At 46.0% G+C, this 26,426-nt stretch overlaps 1 protein-coding gene across 1 annotated transcript in view; it reads left to right on the top strand.

Annotated features, from left to right (window-relative positions):
* LRRC4B (leucine rich repeat containing 4B) overlaps positions 1-26,426 on the top strand; it is a 443,022-nt gene that overhangs the window by 128,145 nt on the left and 288,451 nt on the right. The window lies entirely within an intron of this gene.

Here is a 26,426-nt window from a genome sequence, read left to right as displayed (position 1 = left end):
CAATCACTGTGTTCTAAATGGAAGTTCTGTAGCTGTATAGTAACTCACTGTGATATAAATGGAAATTCTGTAGCTGTATAGGCATGCACTGTGATATAAAGGGAAATAATGTAGCTGTATATCCACTCACTGTGATATAAAGGGAAGTTTTATATCTATATAGTCACTCACTGTGATATAAAGGGAAGTTCTATAGCTGTAAAATTACTCACTGTGATATAAAGGGAAGTTCTGTAGCTGTATAGCCACTCACTGTGATATAAAGGGAAGTTCTGCAACTGTTTAGTCACTCACTGTGATACATAGGAAATTGCTGTAGTTCTATAGTCATTGAATGTGACTGAATTGCGGACACAGGCAGAAAAGGGTTATTGTGTAAGGACAATATATGGTTCCCTTTGCATTCCAGCAGCTCATCATAATCCACAATTCCATCTGCTTTGGATGTAGAAATGGGCCCCCTTACCTACTGGGCTCCTGTGCAGCTGCACAGGTTGCCTGAGATGATATGTCTGGCCTGGTACTACAGTAACAGCAAGTTAATAGCTGCCTTTTTTTCGCACAGTGCAAGCAAAGGAGGCAGTATTCAAACTTCCATTGCCAATTGTGCAAGCAAACCCAGATTCTGAATTCAAAGCTTGTGTCTCACTGAAAGAGTGATTCCTGTATTTTGAAACAGGGAAGACAATTTTTTTTTAAAAAAAAAAGAGAAATCTCCAAGAGTAATTTCGTGAACCACTGTGCACCAACTTACAATGGCATGTAAAAGTTTGTGCACCCCTTGTCAAAATTACTGTTATTGTGAACAGCTAAGCAAGTTGAAGTTGAAATGATCTCTAAAACGCCTAAAGTTAAAGATGACGCATTTTCTTTGTATTTTAGGCCAAATATATATATATATATATATATATATATATATATATATATATATATATATAGTCATTTTTTAATTTTAGAAATTACAAAATGGAAAATAGACCAATGCAAAAGTTTGAGCACCCTTGGAGATTTATGTGCTCATATAACTTTGGCCAAGGTTTCAGACCTTAATTAGCATGTTAGGGTTATGGCTGGTTCACTATCATCGGTAGGAAAGGCCGGTGATGCAAATTTCCCAGCTTTATAAAAACCTCCTCTAACCTTGTGCCAAAAACCAGCAGCCATGGGTTCTTCTAAGCAGCTGCCAACACTCTGAAAATGGTGGAGGCCACAAAGCAGGAGAAGCTATAAGAAGATAGCAAAGCGTTTTCAAGTTGCCCTTTCCTCAGTTCAAAATGTAATTAAGAAATAGCAGTTAACAAGAACAGTGGAGGTCAAGATAAAGTCTGGAAGACCACGCAAAATTTCAGTGAGAGCTGCTCGTAGGATTTCTAGAGAGGCACATCAGAACCCTCTCTTGACTGCAAAAAACCTTCAGAAAGATTTAGCAGACTCTGGAGTTGTGGCACATTGTTCTACTGTTCAGAGACACCTGCACAAATATGGTCTTCATGGAAGAGTCATCAGAAGAAAACCTCTCCTGCAGCCTCACCATAAAATTCAGTGTCAGAAGTAGCAAAAGAACATCTAAATAAGCCTGATGCATGTTGGAAACAAGTCCTGTGGACCAATGAGGTAAAATAGAGGTCACAATGATCAAAGGTACAGTACAGACCAAAAGTTTGGACACACCTTCTCATTTAAAGATTTTTCTGAATTTTCATGACTATGAAAATTGTACATTCACACTGAAGGCATCAAAACTATGAATTAACACATGTGGAATTATATACTTAACAATAAAGTGTGAAACAACTGAAAATATGTATTTTATTCTAGGTTCTTCTAAGTAGCCACCTTTTGCTTTGATGACTGCTTTGCACACTCTTGCCATTCTCTTGATGAGCTTCAAGAGGAAGTCACCCGAAATGGTCCTCCAACAATCTTGAAGGAGTTCCCAGAGATGCTTAGCACTTGTTGGCCCTTTTGCCTTCACTCTGCCGTCCAGCTCACCCCAAACCATCTCGATTGGGTTCAGGTCTGGTGACTGGTGGTCAGGTCATCTGGCGTAGAACCCCATCACTCTCCATCTTGGTCAAATAGCCCTTACACAGCCTGGAGGTGTGTTTAGGGTCATTGTCCTGTTGAAAAATAAATGATGGTCCAACTAAACGCAAACCGGATGGAATAGCATGCCGCTGCAAGATGCTGTGGTAGCCATGCTGGTTCATTATGCCTTAAATTTTGAATAAATCCCCAATGGTGTCACCAGCAAAGCACCCCAACACCATCACACCTCCCCCTCCATGCTTCACGGTGGGAAAAATGCATGTAGAGTCCATCCGTTCACCTTTTCTACGTCGCACAAAGACACGGTGGTTGGAAACAAAGATCTCAAATTTGGACTCATCAGACCAAAGCACAGATTTCCACTGGTCTAATGTCCTTTCCTTGTGTTCTTTAGTCCAATCAAGTCTCTTCTGCTTGTTGCCTGTCCTTAGCAGTGGTTTCCTAGCAGCTATTTTACCATGAAGGCCTGCTGCACAAAGTCTCCTCTTAACAGTTGTTGTAGAGATGTGTCTGCTGCTAGAACTCTGTGTGGCATTGACCTGGTCTCTAATCTGAGCTGCTGTTAACCTGCGATTTCTGAGGCTGGTGGCTCTAATAAACTTATCCTCAGAAGCAGAGGTGACTCTTGGTCTTCCTTTCCTGGGGCGGTCCTCATGTGAGCCAGCTTCTTTGTAGCGCTTGATGGTTTTTGCAACTGCACTTGGGGACACTTTCAAAGTTTGCCCAATTTTTCGGACTGACTGACCTTCATTACTTAAAGTAATGATTGCCACTCGTTTTTCTTTACTTTGCTGCTCTTTTCTTGCCATAATACAAATTCTAACAGTCTATTCAGTAGGACTATCAGCTGTGTATCCACCAGAATTCTGCACAACACAACTGATGGTCCCAACCCCATTTATAAGGCAAGAAATCCCACTTATTAAACCTGACAGGGCACACCTGTGAAGTGAAAACCATTTCCGGTGACTACTTCTTGAAGCTCATCAAGAGAATGCCAAGAGTGTGCAAAGCAGTCATCAAAGCAAAAGGAGGCTACTTTGTAGAACCTAGAATATAAGACATATTTTCAGTTGTTTCCAACTTTTTTGTTAAGTATATAATTCCACATGTGTTAATTCATAGTTTTGATGCCTTCAGTGTGAATGTACAATTTTCATAGTCATGAAAATTCAGAAAAATCTTTAAATGAGAAGGTGTGTCTAAACTTTTGGTCTGTACTGTATGTGTGGAGAAAAAAGGGCACAGAATTTCAGGAAATGAACATCTCGCCAACCATTAAGCATGGGGGAGGATCAATCATGCTTTGGGGTTGTGTTGCAGCCAATGGCACGGGGAACATTTCAGGGGTAGAGGGAAGAATGGATTCAATGAAATTTCTAAAATTCTTGATGTAAACATAACACAATCTGTAAAAAAGATGAAGGTGAAAAGAGGATGATTCTATAAATGGATGATGATCATAAACACACGTCACAATCCACAATAGACTACCTCAAAAGGCGCAAGCTTGATGTATTACAATGGCCCTCACAGTCCTCTGATCTGAACATCATTGACAATCTGTGGCGAGACCTCAAAATAGCAGAGCAAGCAAGACGGCCCAGGAATCTCACAGAACTGGAGGAATTGTCCAAGGAAGAAAGGATGAAAATCCCTCAAACTGACTCTTGTCTGGCTACAACAAGCGTTTATAAGCTGTGATACTTTCAGACGGGGGTGCTACTAGGTACTAACCATACAGGGAGCACAAACTTTTACATAGGCTCATTTTCCTTTTGACAATTTTTAAAATGTAAAAGATGAAAATATACAGTGGTGGCCAAAAGTATTGACACCCCTGCAATTCTGTCAGATAATACTCAGTTTCTTCCTGAAAATGATTGCAATCACAAATTCTTTGGTATTATTCTCTTCATTTAATTTGTCTTCAATGAAAAAAACACAAAAAGAATTGTCCTAAAGCCAAATTGGATATAATTCCACACCAAACCTAAAAAAGGGGGTGGACAAAAGTATTGGCACCCTTTGAAAAATCATGTGATGCTTCTCTAATTCGTGTAATTAACAGCACCTGTAACTTACCTGTGGCACCTAACAGGTGTTGACAATAACTAAATCACACTTTCAGCCAGTTAACATGGATTAAAGTTGACTCAACCTCTGTCCTGTGTCCTTGTGTGTACCACATTGAGCATGTGTGACACCCCAGGGGTCTGGTTGTCACAGTGATAGAGATATTACGTCTGAGAGCAGGTGGGAGGTCCTTTGGTCAGGGATCCTGTGCATGCCACACCTCCTGCCCAGCCTTGGGAGGGGAAGAACTTCCCCTGTATAAACCCGGGGCTGAGGCAGGGTTAGTGAGTCCAGGAAGAGTAGAGACAAGAGCAGCATAGGAAGCAGCAGAGTCACAAGGAGTCAGGGGCTGGCAGCTAAAGAGCTCGCCCTGACTAAGAAGATTCTTTACCGGACCCGGAGTCCGAGGCTGTGGGGACTAACTTCTACCCAGCAGCAGAATCCGTCAGGCAGGGGATTTCAGGTCCCCTGGCCCAGAAGCCCGAAGGCCCGGTCACACGCGTGGGACCAGCACCGCCATCGTGGAGCGGAAGCCATTAGAAGGCCCCGAGTCACCGGCCATACGGGTGAGCACCACACGGTACACTCAGGGACGTGGGCTACTTACATCAGCTTCTAGCAAGGTAGCCAGAAGAGTACAGTCAGCTTGGGAGGCCTACAACTACGCCTGGCCAGGGGAGATCCCATCTGCTCAAGGACTGACCAGGCCCCGTTCGCTAGCAAGTACTCCGGGAGGGTCTATCGTTGTTACCAGTAAAGACCCTGAACGCTACCATACCGTCTCTGAGTGGTTCCTGCTACCCCCATCATCCACGTCGGCTGCCCTGAGGCCATACCCCTCCCGTTGGGGGTTATACTATCACGCTGCACCATCCTTCCACCGGCCTCAGCGGTCTGCCCTGCAGCAGCAGCCCCCCTGGCTGCATTCAACGGGTGGCGTAGTCATCAACCATTTTCTACCGCTAACAGACTGCCGTCCAGTTTGACTCCCTGGGCACGGACCGGGTCACCGCCACGAGACTACAACCCTAAACAGATCCGGCTCCGGGTAAGCTCCCGCGTGCGCAACGCAGCGCGACACAGGCCCAGGGGCGCGTCAACTTTGGCGTAGTCGGCAGGATCACGTGCCCGCAACCACCGGGTACTGCGTGCCTGAAAAGCAAAGACTGTTCAAACTTACCAGTGGTGAAGATTCCCGCCATCGGTGAAGATTCCCGCCATCCGGCGCCATCTTCAGCCTTCTTCCCGCCATCGGTGAAGTTTCCCGCCATCCGGCGCCATCTTCAGCCTTCTTCCCGCCATCCGTGGAGTTTTCCCGCCATTGGACGCCATCTTGAGGACGCCGCGCGGGAAGAAGAGGGGCGTGGACTCCGAAAGCGCGCGAGAACTGAAGCCCCGCCTCACGTCTGGACGTTGCGTAAGGTCCTGGAAGGAGCCCAGCAGACGCCGACGTCACAGGAGCGCGACGGAAGGTCCTCAACCCTGACGATCCACTGCGGAGCCGCGGCCTACGGAACAGGATCATCGCAAGGTAGGCCACGGTCCACTAGGGGGGAGGAAGATGTCGGATACGGAGGAGAGCTCCACTGCCTCAACCCCCGCCAGCGCTACCGCTGTTGCAGTTATGCCCTTCACCATGCCCTATATCCCGGGAGCAGCTTGGCTACCCCAGTACTCAGGGGAGTCACATACCCTGCATGACTTTAGAGAAAAGCTGGATAGCCTCTTCCAGGTGTACCCCCTCACAGAAGAGCAAAAAGTGAGCATCCTGGTGGCCCAACTAACTGGGGCAGCCAAAAGGGAAGTAAAATCCTGGCCACCTGGGAGGAAGACTGTCGCAGGGATACTAACCCGGCTGAAGGACACCTTTGATACCCGCACCTCAGCCGAGATTAAACTTAGATTCTACAGGTGCAAGCAGCGAGCGCATGAGAGTATAAGGGACTATGCACTCAACCTACAAGAGGCCCTGAGGGCCATTAAGCAGACCGACCCTAATGGAGTGGGAAACGAGGACAGGCTGTTGACCGAACAATTTATAGAGGGTTTATATTGCAATGCCCACCGCACCCAGTTGCGGGCAATGGCCTTACAGGACCCTCATCTAGAATTTGCACAGTTCAAGGACAGAGCCATCCGGGTGCTCCGAGAACCGGCACCAGGTGGCGTTGTGACCCACAGACGCCCCACTACCACTTACTACCAGGAGGCGGCGCCCTTGTCGGCAGGGCCTGTGGGAGCTGATGCGCAGGCTTTGGACAATGACCCGGCTCCAGACCTACACCATCAGGTCCAAGAGCTAGCTAAAAGCGTTGCTGCGCTAACCCGAACTGTGCAGTCTTTACAGGTTTCCACTCCAGGGAAGATCCAGCTGGCATCCGGACCGGAGGACATCCCGTGGCGTCGACCAAGGAGGACCCCACCGGCCAGAGGAAGACCCAGTGACCGATACAGCGAGGACGGACGACCCATCTGCCGCCGCTGCAATCAACCCGGACATATGGAAAGGTACTGTTCTTTAAACGGGCACAACCTGGGGTAGAGGGCCAACCCCCAGGAAAAAGATCACCAGGCCCATCGAACTGGCGCGACAGATATGTGGGAGGACGTCCAGTCTTGCCTGTGGTACTGGATGGCATTCCCATGAGTGCCCTACTGGACACCGGGTCACAGGTCACCACCATCCCGTACGTGCTCTTTAAGCAGTACTGGAATGACTCGGATATTACCCGCTACCCTGACGACGACTTGAGTATCATCGCCAGCAATGGTCAGCCCGTGCCACAGATCGGATTTAAAGAGGTGACCATCAAAATTGGTAGAGTCAAACTGGCCGCACAGGGACTGATCATTGTAGATATTGACAAACATGAGAGTCACCCAAAAATAACTCTAGGAACTAATGTAATTGAAAATTGTCTTGCAGAGGTGATTTTCCTTTTACAGCAGGTTGCCAAGAACGCCAGCTCCGGCGAGCAGCGGGTGCTCCAGAAAGAGATCCGGGCACTGATGCAACGGCAACAAGTGGAACTCTCCGGCGGTGAGATTGGTAGCGTAAGAATGTGTGACCCTTTTCCTATTGCCATGCCCCCAAAAAGTGAAATGATGATTTGGTGCCGGGCAGCTATTGGTCTGAGAGGTAGAGATTACCAGGCAATGGTAGAACCAGTTTACTCAGACAGTAGGCCCACCATTTTGACAGCACGGGGGGTGGTCAATGTACGCCATGGGAGGGTGCCCGTTCGCATAATAAATATCGGGGAGAGGGAAGTGTACCTGCCCCGGTATGCCACGCTAGCCAAATTATATACCACTAATCAAAATTCTATACAATCTGTGGAACCCTTGCCTCCATCTCACCCGGAGGAAGGTAACGGCTCTAAGAAAGACATGGAGGACTGGTGTCAGCAACTACATCTGGGTACTGACTCCACTCCCTCACACCAGAAACAAGGAGTCTATCGGGTGGTTCAAGAGTATGAGAGAGTGTTTAGTAAACACCCGTTAGACTTCGGGCGAGTCAAGGGGGTAGAACACCGCATCCCCACGGGAGATCATCCTCCCATAAAAGAGAGGTATCGACCCGTACCCCCTGCACATTACCAACACGCCAAGGGGATGCTTAGAGACATGAAGGAGGCTGGGGTAATCCGGGATAGCTGTAGCCCCTGGGCAGCCCCACTAGTTTTAGTCAAAAAGAAAGACAACACCATGAGGATGTGTGTAGATTACCGGAAAATCAACCGTATCACACACAAGGATGCGTACCCCTTACCAAGGATAGAGGAGTCATTGGCTGCTTTAAGATCTGCTAACTTCTTCTCTACCTTGGATCTCACTAGCGGGTACTGGCAGGTTCCTGTAGCAGAGGCGGACCGGGAGAAGACCGCATTCACCACCCCGATGGGACTTAGCGAGTTCACCTGCATGCCGTTCGGACTCTGCAACGCCCCAGGAACCTTCCAACGATTAATGGAGTGCTGTCTGGGCCACAGAAACTTCGAGACGGTCCTGTTGTACCTGGACGATGTCATCGTATACTCCAAAACTTATGAGGACCACCTGAAACACCTGGCGGAGGTGTTCGAAGCTCTGGCGAGTTACGGCCTAAAGGTGAAACCCTCCAAGTGTCACCTCCTGAAACCAAAGGTGCAATACCTGGGACACGTGGTGAGCGCTGACGGAGTGGCTCCCGACCCCGATAAGATCACCGCAATTAAGGGATGGCCAAGCCCCTCCAGCGTAAAAGAAGTGCGGCAGTTCCTAGGGTTGGTAGGCTACTACCGAAGGTTTATTCCCGGTTTCACCAAAAAGGCAGCACCTATGCAGGACCTCCTGATAGGCCAGTCCCGGAAGGCCAAGAACCAGAAGCCGCCCTTCAAATGGGAAAAGCTAGAAGAAGAGTCCTTCCGCCAGCTGAAGATGGCCCTCACGGGGGATGAAATCTTGGCGTACCCGGACTATAGCCAGCCCTTCATCCTCTACACCGACGCCAGTAACATCGGGCTAGGAGCCGTACTGTCCCAGATTCAGCAGGGGAGAGAACGAGTAATCTCCTATGCCAGCCGAAAACTGCGACCCACCGAAAGGAACCCCGAAAATTACAGCTCATTTAAGCTAGAGTTCCTGGCCGTGGTATGGGCAGTTACCGAGCGCTTTAGGCATTACCTCGCTTCTTCCCGGTTCACCGTATACACGGATAACAACCCGTTGACACACCTGGACACGGCAAGACTCGGTGCCCTGGAGCAGAGGTGGATGGCCCGTCTGTCCAACTACGAGTTCACAATTAAATACCGGGCAGGGCGCTCCAATACCAACGCGGACGCCCTGTCCAGGATGCCCAACCTGCCGGACGGAGGAGAAGATCCGGAGGGACTGGAAGAAGTTGAACTCCCTGCGTTCCACCGTCATGGGACTATCCAGTATTCCCACCGGGTAAGGAGTAAGCAGGCTGCTACGTTGAACCCCTTACCTCACTACAACTGGGCGGAAACGCAAGACAGCGACCCTGCCGTCCGACTGGTGAAGGAGATGCTGACTCGCCCGGAGGCTAGCCTGGAATCAGACGCTCCAGAGGAAGCCAAACAACTATGGGCAGAGAAGAGTCGACTGTTCCTTTACAAGGGGAAGTTGTGCCGCAGAATGGTTAACTCCAGGACGCATGAACTACTCTGGCAAGTAGTGGTGCCACGAAGAGACGCAGCCATGGTGATGGAGGCATACCACGACGGAGCTGGACACTTCGGGTGGAAAAAGCTGGAGTTCCTGCTGCGCGAGCGGTTCCACTGGGTAGGCATGAGGGGAACCATCGAGAAGTGGTGCAGAGACTGTGGCCCGTGCAATCTGAGAAGGAAGGACCGGGCCAGCCAGAAGACTCCCCTGCAGTCCATCGTCACCCGGCAACCGTTGGAACTGGTAGCCTTGGATCATGTAAAACTGACCCCCAGCAGAAGTGGCTACGTCTACGCGTTAACCATCGTGGATCATTACTCCCGGTTTCTGGTTGTCGTCCCCGTCAAGGACTTAACGGCTCGAACAGCAGCTAGAGCCTTCCAGCAGCACTTTTGCCGTCCACACGGGTACCCGGACCAAGTGCTGACGGACCAGGGACCTGCCTTTGAAGCGGAGGTCTTCCAGGAATTCTGCAATCTGTATGGCTGCCGGAAGATAAGGACGACACCCTACCATCCGCAAACTAATGGACTTTGTGAGAAAATGAACCAGGTGGTAATGGATCTTCTAAAAACGTTGCCCCTGGAAGAACGCAGTCTGTGGCCTGAGAAGTTGCCCGATCTGGTGGACCTATACAACCACATCCCGGTAGGTTCCACCAACTGTACCCCGGCTTACCTAATGAGGGCAAGACCTGGTAAGTTACCTGTTGACCTGGAAATGGGAGTCCTGACGCCCGAGGACACTTCACCAGAAACAGACTGGGACACAGAGAGGCAGCAGCAGTACCGGAAAGTACAGGAGAGCGTGGAGCGAAGTCTCTGTCAGGCTAGGGAAAGACAAGAGAAGACTTACAACCAGTATGCTCCCGCTGTTCCCCTGGTACCCGGAGAGCAGGTCTTGAAGAGGAAGAGACGGCTCCACAAGTTGGACGACCAGTGGGAGAAGGACCCGTACACCGTACTGCCCTCAAGCCACGAGAACCCGAAGGTCTGTACCATCAGTAAAGACGGAGGGGAAACCACAGCCATTGTATCCCGGGACCACCTGAAGAAGTGCCCCGAACAACTGAGGAACCCTGAGGAGGAACAGGAAGACCATCGACCCGTGGAAGAAAGGGAAGATATGGTTAGTACCGTGCTCGGGGACTTCCCTCGGTCTTGGACTCAAGTCAATGGTGCAGTTGTGGTACCCGTACTCACCTTCCTCCAACCATCATCCCAAGAACCTACGGAGCAACGGGTAGAGCTGGAAGAGCAGCCGGTCCAGGAGGCAGAAGACTCCACCCAAGCGGAACAGGAGAATCCACCCTCTGCTTATAGTGAGCCTGCCGTACCCCTAGTGAGACAAAGAGCCGGTAGACAGCTGCCCAGTTTACCCTTGACAGCTCCTACACCCTGTAGTTCAGGGCCAGACAGTCAGCTCCGTAGGTCCACTAGGGCCACTAGAGGCCAGTTACCCGCACGTTGGAGGATCTAAATGTTTAAGTTGTTTTACAATGTTTACCTGTTTATTGTTGCTTGTGTGTAATTTTGTGTTTCTAGTTGTTTTTAGGAGTCTTCGGTGGATTTACCGGGAATCCTTTGTATATAGTTGGAGCGTAACCCAGGATGGACTAGAGACTGTTAAGGACTTGGGGTAGGACAGACCCCTACCTGGTTACGTCTCCCTGTGTTGGTGAAATGGACACCTTTGCTTTTCTTCAAAGACTGCACCCGGTTGCGGACATCCGTGACCATCTTATTGTGTTTCCTTATTGTATTTTATTGTTCTTTGATATACCTTGTTATATTTTTCTAAAAAGTGTTTAGTCCCGGAGTACTAAATTTCACTAGGGGGGAGTGTGACACCCCAGGGGTCTGGTTGTCACAGTGATAGAGATATTACGTCTGAGAGCAGGTGGGAGGTCCTTTGGTCAGGGATCCTGTGCATGCCACACCTCCTGCCCAGCCTTGGGAGGGGAAGAACTTCCCCTGTATAAACCCGGGGCTGAGGCAGGGTTAGTGAGTCCAGGAAGAGTAGAGACAAGAGCAGCATAGGAAGCAGCAGAGTCACAAGGAGTCAGGGGCTGGCAGCTAAAGAGCTCGCCCTGACTAAGAAGATTCTTTACCGGACCCGGAGTCCGAGGCTGTGGGGACTAACTTCTACCCAGCAGCAGAATCCGTCAGGCAGGGGATTTCAGGTCCCCTGGCCCAGAAGCCCGAAGGCCCGGTCACACGCGTGGGACCAGCACCGCCATCGTGGAGCGGAAGCCATTAGAAGGCCCCGAGTCACCGGCCATACGGGTGAGCACCACACGGTACACTCAGGGACGTGGGCTACTTACATCAGCTTCTAGCAAGGTAGCCAGAAGAGTACAGTCAGCTTGGGAGGCCTACAACTACGCCTGGCCAGGGGAGATCCCATCTGCTCAAGGACTGACCAGGCCCCGTTCGCTAGCAAGTACTCCGGGAGGGTCTATCGTTGTTACCAGTAAAGACCCTGAACGCTACCATACCGTCTCTGAGTGGTTCCTGCTACCCCCATCATCCACGTCGGCTGCCCTGAGGCCATACCCCTCCCGTTGGGGGTTATACTATCACGCTGCACCATCCTTCCACCGGCCTCAGCGGTCTGCCCTGCAGCAGCAGCCCCCCTGGCTGCATTCAACGGGTGGCGTAGTCATCAACCATTTTCTACCGCTAACAGACTGCCGTCCAGTTTGACTCCCTGGGCACGGACCGGGTCACCGCCACGAGACTACAACCCTAAACAGATCCGGCTCCGGGTAAGCTCCCGCGTGCGCAACGCAGCGCGACACAGGCCCAGGGGCGCGTCACATGGAGAAAAGAAAGAAGACCAAAGAACTGTCTGAGGACTTGAGAAACCAAATTGTGAGGAAGCATGAGCAATCTCAAGGCTACAAGTCCATCTCCAAAGACCTGAATGTTCCTGTGTCTTCCGTGCGCAGTGTCATCAAGAAGTGTAAAGCCCATGGCACTGTGGCTAACCTCCCTAGATGTGGACGGAAAAGAAAAATTGACGAGAGATTTCAACGCAAGATTGTGCGGATGGTGGATAAAGAACCTCGACTAACATCCAAACAAGTTTAAGCTGCCCTGCAGTCCGAGGGTACAACAGTGTCAACCCGTACTATCCATCGGCGTCTGAATGAAAAGGGACTGTATGGTAGGATACCCAGGAAGACCCCACTTCTTACCCCGAGACATAAAAAAAGCCAGGCTGGAGTTTGCCAAAACTTACCTGAGAAAGCCTAAAACGTTTTGGAAGAATGTTCTCTGGTCAGATGAGACAAAAGTAGAGCTTTTGGGAAAAAGCATCAACATAGAGTGTACAGGATAAAAAAAGAGGCATTCAAAGAAAAGAACACGGTCCCTACAGTCAAACATGGCGGAGGTTCACTGATGTTTTGGGGTTGCTTTGCTGCCTCTGGCACTGGACTGCTTGACCGTGTGCATGGCATTATGAAGTCTGAAGACTACCAACAAATTTTGCAGCATAATGTAGGGCCCAGTGTGAGAAAGCTGGGTCTCCCTCAGAGGTCATGGGTCTTCCAGCAGGACAATTACCCAAAACACACTTCCAAAAGCACTATTAAATGGTTTTAGAGAAAGCACCGGAGACTTCTAAGGTGGTCAGCAATGAGTCCAGACCTGAATCCCATAGAACACCTATGGAGAGATCTCAAAATGGCAGTTTGGAGAAGGCACCCTTCAAATATCAGGGACCTGGAGCAGTTTGCCAAAGAAGAATGGTCTACAATTCCAGCAGAGCATTGTGAGAAACTCATTGATGGTTACCGGAAGCGGTTGTTCGCAGTTATTTTGGCTAAAGGTTGTGCAACCAAGTATTAGGCTGAGGGTGCCAATACTTTTGTCCGGCCCTTTTTTGGAGTTTTGTGTGAAATGATCAATGATTTGATTTTTGCTTCATTCTCTTTTGTGTTTTTTCCTTGCAAGCAAATTAAATGAAGATAATAATACCAAAGAATTTGTGATTGCAATTATTTTCAGGAAGAAACTGAGTATTATCTGACAGAATTGCATGGGTGCCAATACTTTTGCCCTGCACTGTATATATATTTTTTGCCTAAAATACAAAGGAAATTTGTCATCTGTAACTTTAGTCTTTCAGAGATCATTTCATCTTCAAATTGCTTAACTGTTCACAATAACAGTAATTTTGAACAAGGGTGCTCAAACTTTTACATGCCATTGTAGCTTTTTTCATTTCCTTAAAGGCGTTGGCCACTTCTTGACAAGGGGTTGACTCGGGAAACCGCTGTCCACGCTCCAGACACCTTCACAAGAGATGAGATTGAAACACAGAACAGGTTTATTTATAGAGGGATATGTGGGATAAATTGAATCTGTCAAAAACTGAACTCCTCGTCTTTCCTCCCTCCACTAACCTACCTGTGCCCGATATTGCCATTCCCGTTTGTGGCTCCACCTTTACTCCCCAGCAACAAGCCCGCTGTTTTGGGGTCATACTCGATTCAGATCTTTCCTTCACTCCTCACATCAAATCACTCACTCGCTCGTTCATGTCATCTACACCTCAAAAACATCTCAAGAATCAGGACTTTTCTCACCTTTGACTCGGCAAAAACTCTTACTGTAGCTCTTATTCATTCTCGTCTTGCCTATTGCAACTCTCTACTTATCGGTCTCCCTCTTACTAAACTCTCCCCTCTCCAATCCGTCCTGAATGCAGCAGCCAGGATCATATTCCTCTCCAACCGCTACACCGATGCCTCCACCCTGTGCCAGTCATTACACTGGTTGCCCATCCAATACAGAGTTCAATATAAACTTATCACGCTTACCCACAAAGCTCATATGTATCAAAAAAAGAAAAAAAGGAAAGCATGCTAGATACGCAGTGATCACACCCTCTAATCAAAAATCAATCAATATGTAGGAAATTAAACAATGTATTTATTACAAAAACATACTCGACATATCAAATAAGTTAAAGCATAATTAAAAATCAAGTGGTGTTACCCACTGAATAAAGGCCCATATACTTCAGAAACCTTCCCCAATAATTACAATAAACTAGAGATGAGGCATCAATATACCTAAGCAGGCTAAGTCAAAGGCTATCTCTGGTGACCAATATTGCTCAAAGAATGCATATTACGTGGAGACACTAATAAAGAATCCAATGCCTGTATAGCAATTCATGAAATGAAAGAAATGTAATAAATTCAGAGGTGTGGTACCTCTGTTCACCCCACCAAATAAAACACGTACAACAATAATCTACGTTGTGAGGCCCATGTATGGGCTGGTAACACCCCAGGCTGAATTAAAGGTTCTCTCCAAATAGCAATATCTCAAGAGGACTGCTGCAGACTACATAGGGTATATCCAAAAGTTATATAAGGGTAATAATGAAAGAGTATCGTATATGTATAACAGTGAATGCCCACAAAAATAAGGTAAAAAAAATGAGGTACCGCTATCGTCTCCACCTGGTTAAGGATGTATAGCGAACCAGACCAAATCCCCATTAATCAAACAATACCCACAGCACTATCCTGTGCAATATGGCCAGTAGATCCCTTATGGGTAAAAAAGAGGGCCTGTGCCCGGGAAGGTGTATATGAGCTTGTAGTGCCCAACGCGTGTCGCCATACACGGTAGCTTCGTCAGGAGCTTGTAAGAGATGTATCGCGATGCTATTATATATAGTACAAAAATGATATAGTTACTAGTGTTGAGCGAGTATGTTCTGTCCGAGTATGCTCGGGCCGAGCTCCGAGTATTTACAGCTGCTCGCTGATATGGTTGAATCGCTCCGTGTGCATGATTTGCGACTGTTTGACAGCTTTATTACATGGGAGGAAGGTCTATTTCTTACACATTCCTCACGTGTAATAAAGCTGTCAAACAGTTGCAAATCATGCACACGGGAGCGATTCAACCATATCACCGAGCAGCTGTAAATATTCGAAGCTCGGCCTGAGCGTACTCGGACAGAACATACTAAAAGTTACTAATGGATCAGCTGTGGAAAACAACCCGGAGCTGTGCGCGGCAGTCGCAATGGCGCGAACCTGAAGCCGGAAGTGGTCACCACAGCGTGTGCGCAAACAATAGTAGCGCATGCAGGGGGAAGGACGCCGTCGTCGTCAGAGATCACAACAGCTGCTAGGGCTCTGTGTCTCTGCCCATAGCACAATCATGAACGTTTGACGCATGCGCAGGCCGCAGCGAGTACGCAAACAGCCAGAGATTGTTTCTCAATCAGTTGGTCATTTCCATACAGCGAATCTCATGGGGAACCTGGGCTTTATTGGCTATTACTTCAAAAGACGATATATGGTAATTGGAGGTGGATCCACCAATATCAAGGGGGAACAAGGTAATTATTTAAATTATTTAAATTGATTAGTATGCATAATTAGTTTGACCAAGGAATTCAACCATTTGGTGACCTCAATCATTAATTTGTATCTCATAAAAAAGCATGATAGAAATAAATATAAAAATAAAAATATCACGACATTAATAAGAAAACACTACAACGTCTTCGAGAACCTTTGGTTTCCTGTAAATGTAATCAAATTTTCCAGACACGAAAAAAAGTTCTTCAAAGACGGAGTATGATGTATACACGTCACTATACATACATGATTTTTATCTGTACGTAGATATATGTAAAAGAAACACGACAGTGCCTTGGGGATCTAAGTCAAGGTAAGTATCAGACCCCGTACGCCTATTGGTCACCAGAAATATCCCCCATTGGGGGCTTAAATTCAAGAAAATTTTATAAAGATACTTCACTTCCAGGCGCGGGATATATGTCATTTATTGATCCACATAAAGCCCCCCAGGTAGAACAAAGACCCTTTTCAAATATATAATAGTTCTACACCTCATGATGATATTGGCATGGCATTTTCATACAGCTTAAACATATGGTCTTCTAATCCTTTGGGCCTTCCAGGACACAAAACAGGGTAAAAGGAGTCTACTTGTTCCCAAAGGTCCCTGTTATTGAATATACTGTCCATGAGTTATTGGGCATTTCTTATGAAATCACAATGAAAAAACAAAACAAAAACCCCTTACCCACAAAGCTCTCCACGATTCAGCACCGCTCTACATGTCCTCCCTCATCTCAGTCTACCACCCTACACGTGCCCTCCGTTCTGCTAATGATTTCAAACTAAAATCCTCCATAATCCGAACCTCCCACTCCCGTCTCCAAGATTTCTCACGTGCTGCCCCAATTCTTTGGAATGCACTACCCAGGACAGTTTGATTAATTCCCAATACCCACAGCTTTAAGCGTGCCATAAAATCTCATTTCTTTAGACTGGCCTATCGCCTTAACACACTTGTCTGACTCTCTGTTTGGCCCATATCAAAATTTTCTTCACAATCCTGTTCATCCCATCCATGCACTGACTAGCCTCTGTCTGTACTGTACACATACTGGCTGGCAACCCAGGTCATGTAGTGCTATATACTTACCCTATTTAGCATATTATGGTTGTATTATACAATATTTGTATATTTTACCTTTTCTGTCCCCCCTATTTTCTCATAGACTGTAAGCTTGCGAGCAGCCGGACCCTCACTCCTATTAAAATCTGAGTTATGCTTATTTGGTAATGTATTTTTGTCTGTTCAAGCCCTAAAATTGTAAAGTGCTGCGGAATATGCTGGCGCTATAAAAATAAAAAATATTATTATTATTAAGTGGCGGAAAATGCAGGGGAATAACAAGAGATATCAAAACAAACCTAAAACAATCTGAGAAACAGGTACAGGATGTGCTTTGCAGTAGGCTTGAATGTCAAATAATGGCAAATAATACAGCCTAACGTTGAGGCCCGGTTATCACGGATGGTGGTGTGCGTACAGGAACCGTTGGTGCACTAAGCAAAATCCCTTCAGTAACAGGTCTCTCATGAACTTCTTAGCAGTAGAACCGCAAGTCCCAGTAACGTCCACAATTGTGGAACCACAATTCTCAGCTGGATGTACTCACTCCTTGATGCAACTACTCTCTGATCACACTTGTCTCCAATTTTGGGTCTGATAATTGAGAACTCATGGAGTGCAGGCAGGAACCTTCTCTAGAATAAGCCAGGTGGCAGTAGACATCTCCTGGTGACCTGGCTGGTCTGTAGACTGGGTTCAGCTCCAGGAGGGTCATCTCCCCTCACACACTGAGCTGCGGGGCTGTCAGCACTCACTCTGCGCTTCTGTCCTCTACTCAGTGTTATACCATCACCAGTCTGTAATAGAGGATCGCACACATCTCTCTGTATAGCTAGCTTCTCCCTTCTTCTTCAAACTGCTCAGCCAATCAGTCCTTTCCTCTGCTGCTCCTCCTCTTCCAGGATGTAAAGAGGAGCAAAGTCTGCTGGGGTTTGTAGTCCAGGGTAGTGCAGCTTAATGTCTGCTGCTGTGAATGTCTGTGTAATCCCAGCAGCAGTAGTCACTGTACGCATAGCTCCCACTGCTGGTGTTACATAATATTTTTTTTAAAGGTTAGGGTTTTGCAACTGTTTGTCTAATTGCATGTAATAATATTAATAATAATTAATTGTAGGCGTCACAATAATACTGCTGTCTGTTGTCTGAAATTACTTTCTCTGCATGTACCTACATAGTGACCTCTTTATTTAGGGTTAAAGGGAATCTGTCAGTGATCGTCCCTCCTAAGCCGTCTATAGGGTCAGCAGGTCATAGGAAGCGGAATGAAGTTACGTATCATTGTGAAAATTGAATCCGTTGGGCTGTTTTGTATCATAGTAAGAATCCAATACATTTCTCTAAACCCCCTTCTCTTATAGAGACCACCTCTTTCCAGACAATTAAATCTTTCAATTCCATAACAATTCAAACCATTTGAATTGCTCTTATGCATTTCCACAAAATGCTTTGTGACTCCCGAATCTGTATTATTACTTTTGTTACTATTATATATACAGTACAGACCAAAAGTTTGGACACACCTTCTCATTTAAAGATGTTTCTGTATTTTCATGACTATGAAAATTGTACATTCACACTGAAGGCATCAAAACTATGAATTAACACATGTGGAATTATATACTTAACAAAAAAGTGTGAAACAACTGAAAATATGTCTTATATTCTAGGTTCTTCAAAGTAGCCACCTTTTGCTTTGATGACTGCATTGCACAGTCTTGGCATTCTCTTGATGAGCTTCAAGAGGTAGTCACCGGAAATGGTCTTCACTTCACAGGTGTGCCCTGTCAGGTTTAATAAGTGGAATTTCTTGCCTTATAAATGGGGTTGGGACCATCAGTTGTGTTGTGCACAAGTCTGGTGGATATACAGCTGATAGTCCTACTGAATAGACTGTTCGAATTTGTATTATGGCAAGAAAAAAGCAGCTAAGTGAAGAAAAACGAGTGGCCATCATTACTGTAAGAAATGAAGGTCAGTCAGTCCGAAAAATTGGGAAAACTTTGAAAGTGTCCCCAAGTGCAGTTGCAAAAACCATCAAGCGCTACAAAGAAACTGGCTCACATGAGGAAAGGAAGACCAAGAGTCACCTCTGCTTCTGAGGATAAGTTTATCCGAGTCACCAGCCTCAGAAATCGCAGGTTAACAGCAGCTCAGATTAGAGACCAGGTCAATGCCACACAGAGTTCTAGCAGCAGACAAATCTCTACAACAACTGTTAAGAGGAGACTTTGTGCAGCAGGCCTTCATGGTAAAATAGCTGCTAGGAAGCCACTGATAAGAACAGGCAACAAGCAGAAGAGACTTGTTTGGGCTAAAGAACACAAGGAATGGACATTAGACCAGTGGAAATCTGTGCTTTGGTCTGATGAGCCCAAATCTGAGATCTTTGGTTCCAACCACCGTGTCTTTGTGCGATGCAGAAAAGGTGAACGGATGGACTCTACATGCCTGGTTCCCACCGTGAAGCATGGAGGAGTAGGTGTGATGGTGTGGGGGGGCTTTGCTGGTGACACTGTTGGGGATTTATTCAAAATTGAAGGCATACTGAACTAGCATGGCTACCACAGCATCTTGCAGCGGCATGGTATTCCATCCGGTTTGCGTTTAGTTGGACCATCATTTATTTTTCAACAGGACAATGACCCCAAACCCACCTCCAGGCTGTGTAAGGGCTATTTGACCAAGAAGGAGAGTGATGGGGGTCTACGCCAGATGACCTGGCCTCCACAGTCACCAGACCTGAACCCAATCGAGATGGTTTGGGGTGAGCTGGAGCGCAGAGTGAAGGCAAAAGGGCCAACAAGTGCTAAGCATCTCTGGGAACTCCTTCAAGATTGTTGGAAGACCATTTTCGGTGACTACCTCTTGAAGCTCATCAAGAGAATGCCAAGAGTGTGCAAAGCCGTCATCAAAGCAAAAGGTGGCTACTGTGAAGACCCTAGAATATAAGACATATTTTCAGTTGTTTCACACTTTTTTGTTAAGTATATAATTCCACATGTGGTAATTCATAGTTTTGATGCCTTCAGTGTGAATGTACAATTTTCATAGTCAAGAAAATGCAGAAAAATCTTTAAATGAGAAGGTGTGTCCAAACTTTTGGTCTGTACTGTATGTTCATTGTTTTCATTTTCCTTGTAGTGCATCCCACATAACACAAATTACAGATGGTACATTCCATACAATAGATGACACGGTGGGTGTCATAATTAATAAAAGATTTTTATGCGGCATTTTTTAGTTTGGCAAGATTACCAATTTTTTCTTTTTACTAAACTGACGTATACTACAATTTTTACCGCATTTGAAATACCCTTTTTCTGATAACCAAGTTGTAGCTGTCGTGATTACTCAGTGTGTTTTGAATGCAGTGAGTGACAACATTAGTCGTTCAATCTAGTGCAGGGGCGCACTGAGCTGACAGTATTTTGATAGGCATCTCAGTCGTCCAATCAGGGAGGTGATGAGCTTCCTTCAGGTGTTCCCTGGTCTAAATGATTACCCAGCTACTTAGCTAAGCTGTCAGTCCCAGATCTCTGCCAGTCGTAGCATTTACTCGGTGGTGCATGTTGTCTTGTAGTCCTGTGCTCTGTTTGTTGATCTATTGCTGCCTGAACTTGGACCTCATTCTGACCATCTGTTTACTTATCCCCTTTGCTCTGATCCACTATCTTCCTGGTATTCTGACCTCGGACCGTGACCTAACTAAACCTTTGTCCTTCCCCTTCAGTTTACTATGGGCTCTCATGCTATCTGACCCCAGAACATTTGACTGCCCTGCCTCACGGCTTGTCTGTGAGTAGTGACTAGCACCACATTACGACTGGCCATATACTTTTTTTTTCCGCACCAATGGATCCAGTTCGTACACTCTGTGCTCAGGTGGCGAATCTGACCCAGATGGTCCATTATCTGGCCAGGGAGTACCAGAAGCTAGAATCTTCACAGTCCCCGCTGCAGGGTCAGTTAATTTCTAGTACCATGGGTGCTTCCCAAAGCCCTCCGCTACCGACTGTATTTATGACTTCTGTATCTTCTGACATGCAATTGGTCTCTCCCGAACCAATAGTGGCACTTCCTGATAAATTTTGGGGGGGGATAAAGACCAGTTTAGGGTATTCAGAGAGAGCTGTAGACTATTTTTTACCTCACGACCCTGGTCTTCAGGGGATGAGGTGGGAATAATCATGTCCCTACTGTGAGGGGGCCCTCAGACTTGGGCATTTTCTTTGTCCTCACTAACCCCACAAAGGTCTTCTGTTGACGCCTTTTTTGACACCTTAGTAATGATACATGACGAACCTGATAAGGCTCAGGTCATGGAGGCAAAGATCATGAACGCTGGGCAGCGTGCATCGCTGTATTCAACACCTTATCAACGACCTCGTTAGCGATTCAGAACTGAGACACGTAGGCGTGCATAAATTGGACTTTTCCGCGCCCCTCATCCCCGATTGGTGGTTGCTACTGCGTCCTTGTTTTTCGGATCCCACCAGCGTTCTCCGGCTGTGACTCCACTTTGAAGAAATCAGACATCTTTAGCGAGGTAGGTATTGTTTGGGGTCTCAAATGAGTTTCCATTTTTAATTCATTTATAGGGCATCTACCAATTATCTGCTATCATTGCTCTTCAGAGAGGGAGGGCTTGGCTTCTATCTGTATATATATGCTTTTGCATGGGCAGATATTTTAGGGGTCTCGTGCACACACACCCACACAGCACTTTTTCTGACACGCTGGCCTGGCCAACCGCTTCAGAGTTTTTCACACGCCAATTAACATGAAGCTTAAATCAATAGACTCTGTTGTTTTGGCCTGTTGCACGCTTCACAACTTTCTTCGTCGACGTGATGCAATTACGTACTGTCCGCCTGGCTTCGTGGACTCTGTGGACCGAGCCAATGGGGAAGCGGAGCTCGGTGAATGGCGTGCAAACCATCCTGCAATTGCAGGCCTTCAACCAGTGGGACATGGCAGAAACACCCAGGATGCGAAGACCTGCCGCCACAACTACTGCCAGTATGTTAACGGTCCTGGTGCTGTTCCTTGGCAGCATCAGAACCTATAGTGGGCAACTACTCATGTTTCTACACTACTGACATTTCTGTACTGATGGGTCTAATAAACTGTGTGTTCTACTATGCAAAAGCTTTGTGTCTCATTCTTTCAGTAGTAGCAGTAGTCACCGCAGTAAGCAGTCCATATATATATATATATATGTATACACATGTGTATACAGATACATACATACACACATAGATACACGCATATACATTTGTGTACTCGTATGTAAACAGATTCATCCATGTACTCATACATATTTTTAAGTACATAAATATATACACACACACTCATATACACATACGTATACAGATAACTATATATACACTTACATACTCTCAAACATACAAATATGCATACACATAAATGGCCATTTACATCTCTATATATATATATTCATATAAATATATGGACATCCATACATCTGTACAGGAACAATGCACACACCAGTGTTCCCGTCTGACCGGAGACGCAGTAGCGATGTTAAACCAAGGCCGCCCAATCAGAACGCAGTAGCGTCAACCAATCAGAGATGAGGGGGCGTGGAAAAGTAATTTTATGCACACCTTGTGACACAGTACAGTCCCTATCAAGGTGTGGATCGTTGAAATAGCTGCTGTGTGAAAGCGTCCCAACGACCGCCGAGATCGTTAGTTAGATCGCTGGGGCGGCCAAAATCATTGGGAAGTTCTGCATGTTTGACAGCTCCCCAGCGATCACGAAACGACTCTCCAGCGATCCCAAAACCGTGACGTAATAACGATCTCGCTAGCGATCTCGTTATGTGTGACGGGGCCTTAAGTCTGGGTGATTGTTGAGAAGGTCATCCAGACTCCCAGGTACCTTTTTACTCCTCAGACAAAATAAACATGGAGCTACTTTTTAGGAACAAATGGTTATATGTGTTAGCTTTCATTGACTGTGGATCTTCCACCAACTTCATTGACTCTGGACTGGTTTTGAGGATTAGGATTTTAGGGACAGTTAAGTTGGAATGACCCATTCAAATTTTTGCCATTGACAGGACACAATTACTCCTGAATCTTGTCCAGCTGGTAATGGTGGAGTTCACATTTAGAGTGGGATCACTTCACTTGGAGTCCATCTCCTGCTATGTGTTGGACAATTTACCTGCTGGGGTGGTATTGGGGTTTCCATGGTTAGGGTTAGGGTTAGGGTTAGGGTTGGGTGTCTCCGTTCTTGCTTCGATTTCTGTGAATTAAACAAAATTGCTGTTAAAATTACTGTTAAAAATTCCTACCCATTTCCACTCATCCCTGACCTATATAATCTGCTAAATGGTTTTCTAAACTGGATCTTTGAGGGGCTTATCATTTGATATGTATCCAGAAGGCTGATGAGTGGTAGACAGAGTTTTAACATCCGAGGACCTATTTGAAAATCTTCTCATGCCCTTTGGGTTAACCAATGCGTCAGCGGTATTTAAAAATATTATGAATGATATCTTTTCTGATTGTATTGTAAGATTTATTGTGGTATACCTTGACGATATTCTCATTTTTTCGCCTGATCTGGATTCACACCATGAACATGTCCGTTTTGCTTTACAAAAGCTTATGGCAAATTCTTTGTTTGCTAAATTGGAGAAATATACCTTTTCTGTCCAAGGGATATCATTCCTGGGGTTCCTTGTATTGGCTGAAGGCTTTAAGATCGATCCTGGAAAGGTGCAAATTGATTGGGTTCCACCTTGTGACCTTAAAGCATTACAATGTTTTTGTATTATGTATTATGGGTTTTTCACAGATTGTTAAACCTCTCACTGATCTCACACGTCAGGGGGTAGATCTTAAGTTTTGGTCACCAGATGCTATTCGGGCATTTAATAAATGAAGAGTATTTTATATCTGCGCCAGTTTTAATCCAATCTGATCAACTTCTGACCACTTCTTGTGGAGGTGCATGCGTCAGAGGTTGGGATAAGGACTGTATTATTTCAAGGTTCCAACACGCTGACCAACGTGTGGCCATGTACATTTTTCTCTAGGAAATTTTCACGTTCCAAGAGAAATTATAATGTTGGGAATTGCAAGCTGATCGCAGTTAAATTAGATCGTGAAGAATGGAGACATTTTTTGGAGGGAGCTATTCATCCGGGCATTGTGGTGACAGATCATAAAAATTTAGCCTTTATTGAATCAGCTATACGGTTAACCCCAAGACAGGCCAGATTGTCGTTATTTTTTTCTAGATTAAATTTTTCTATCACTTTCGGACTGGGGTCCAAAAATATGAGAGCTGACGCTTTATCATGCAGCCTTGATTCAGTTTCTCCTCCAGAGCCTCCATCCTCCATTCTTCCTCAGGGTATTGTGGTTTCTGTTGTATCCTTGGAGTTGGATGAGGAGATTCATAAAGCCCAGCCGTTGGCCCCTTTCCACTACTTCAGGTTACAAATTATTTGTGCCGATGTCGGGGCTGCCACCAGGAATTTCAGGGTCCCCTACTGGCAACATTTTTGGGCCCCCTTGAGACTCTGCCCAGGCTTCTACCTCCATCCCTCAAACCTTCCACAGTCCCACCGCCTTCTCTTGGAAAAACTCCATTTCTGCACCAGGTTCTCACCAATCACACTTTAAGGCCACAGCCCCACTATCAGTATTTGGTCAGTATTCGGTCAGTATTTTTTCTCAGGAGTAGGAGTCAAAACCAGTTGAGGAACAATCAGAGAAAAGGTAGAATAGAAACAAGTCACCAATTCTGCATTTATCATCCACTCCTGGTTTTGGCTCCCACTAAAAAAAAAATACTGACCAAATACTGATAGGCCATGGCCTTACTAACAGTTCCCATCACTCACCATATCACATACATAGCTATCAGCTTTTATTTTGGCCAAAAGATTTTTTTTAAGCCACCACCATGACTAGGAGACTCTTTTGGCCGGGCCCTACTCTAACCTATTAAAAATTTGTTAAAATACCAAACACTTTATTTTAGGTATATTTTTATCTATTTTTCTTTAAGGGAATGTGTGACATATTTTTTTTTTTAAATGACCAATAATACCACATACAAGGGACAAATACCATCACACCATGGCCGGACCCATATTACCACCATGTAGTGACCGAATAATACCACATACAGGGGATAAATGCCACCACACCATGACCAGATCACATAGTGAATGAATAACACCACATACAAGGGACAAATACCATCACACCATGGCTGGACCCATATTACCACCACGTAGTGACCGACTAATACCACATACAGGGAATAAATGCCACCACACCATGACAGGATCACATAGTAAATGAATAACACCACATACAAGGGAAAAATACTGCCACACCATGACCACACCACACATTAGCACCACAGTGACTGAATAATACCATGTACAAGGTACAAATACCATCACACCTTGACCAGACCACATATTACCACTACATAGTGACCAAATAATACCACATACAGGGACAAATACTGTCACACCTTGACCAGATAATATATTACGACTACATAGTGACTGAATACTACAATACTGATCATCAATAAAAAAACACAATACTAATATTAACATAAGTGCCATAATACACAGGAGCTCTGTACATAGTATACAGTGTTAGTGTACGGGTAATACAGGGATCACCGGTGACATTATACACAGCAGCTCTGTATATAGTGTATAGTATACAGGTAATACAGTGATCACCAGTGACATTATACGCAGGAGCTCTGTATATAGTATATAGTGTACAGGTAATACAGTGATCACCAGTCACATTATACACAGAGCTCTGTTCATACTATATAGTGTAAAGTGTAAGTGTAGAGGTAACACACTGACTTACCAGTGACGTCTCTAGTTGAAGATATTCATCTTCACTTTGTTTCTTCATCCAGCACAGAACTCTTCTTCCAGCCAGGACTCATCTGCAGAAAATAACACATTTATCTGAAGCACCGCTCAGTACATTGTAAGCGGTGGCTTTAACTGCACCCCAGCACTGACTGACAGCCGACAGCATTAAAGCCGGCTGTCAGTCAGTGCCGGGGTGTGGTTATAGACACTATTCTCTATGCACTGAGCGGTGACTGAAGCCGTTCCAGACACATCTCTATGACTGAAAGCGTGAGGCTGCTGGTAGGAATAACGTTAATTTCCTCCCTGTAGCCAGGAATACAGTGCGGCAGCCAGTCAGCTTCAGAATGCTATTAACTTGCAGATTAATCTCACGTAAATACAAACCAGCTGCAGAGCCATCGCAAGGACAATAGCGGACGCCTAAGGGTACGTGCCAACGATCAGGAACAGCAGTGTTTTGGACGCAGCGTATTTTCACTGCGTTCTACATTACAAAAACAGTGGATGAGATTTATCCAAATTCCATGTCCACTGGGCTTTGGTTCAATGTTGCGTAATCTCACCTGCGGTGCGGGATTACAAGCTGCAGCGTGTCCATTTCTGTAGCAGAAACGCTAGTCTCCGCTGCAGATTTTGACCAATTGAATGTCATTACATGCGGTTGATCTGCATGTACTGACAAACAAGTGTGGCAATTAGAATGCAGCATTTTGGGAACATCAAAAATATGCTCTGCTCTCCAATGCGCTGCTATTCCTGATCGT

The sequence above is a fragment of the Phyllobates terribilis genome, unplaced genomic scaffold, assembly GCF_046119375.1.
Source record: "Phyllobates terribilis strain yellow unplaced genomic scaffold, ASM4611937v1 Scaffold_12__6_contigs__length_324123572, whole genome shotgun sequence".
Taxonomy (NCBI): Eukaryota; Metazoa; Chordata; class Amphibia; order Anura; family Dendrobatidae; genus Phyllobates; species Phyllobates terribilis.
This window is presented reverse-complemented; position numbering and strand designations above follow the sequence as displayed.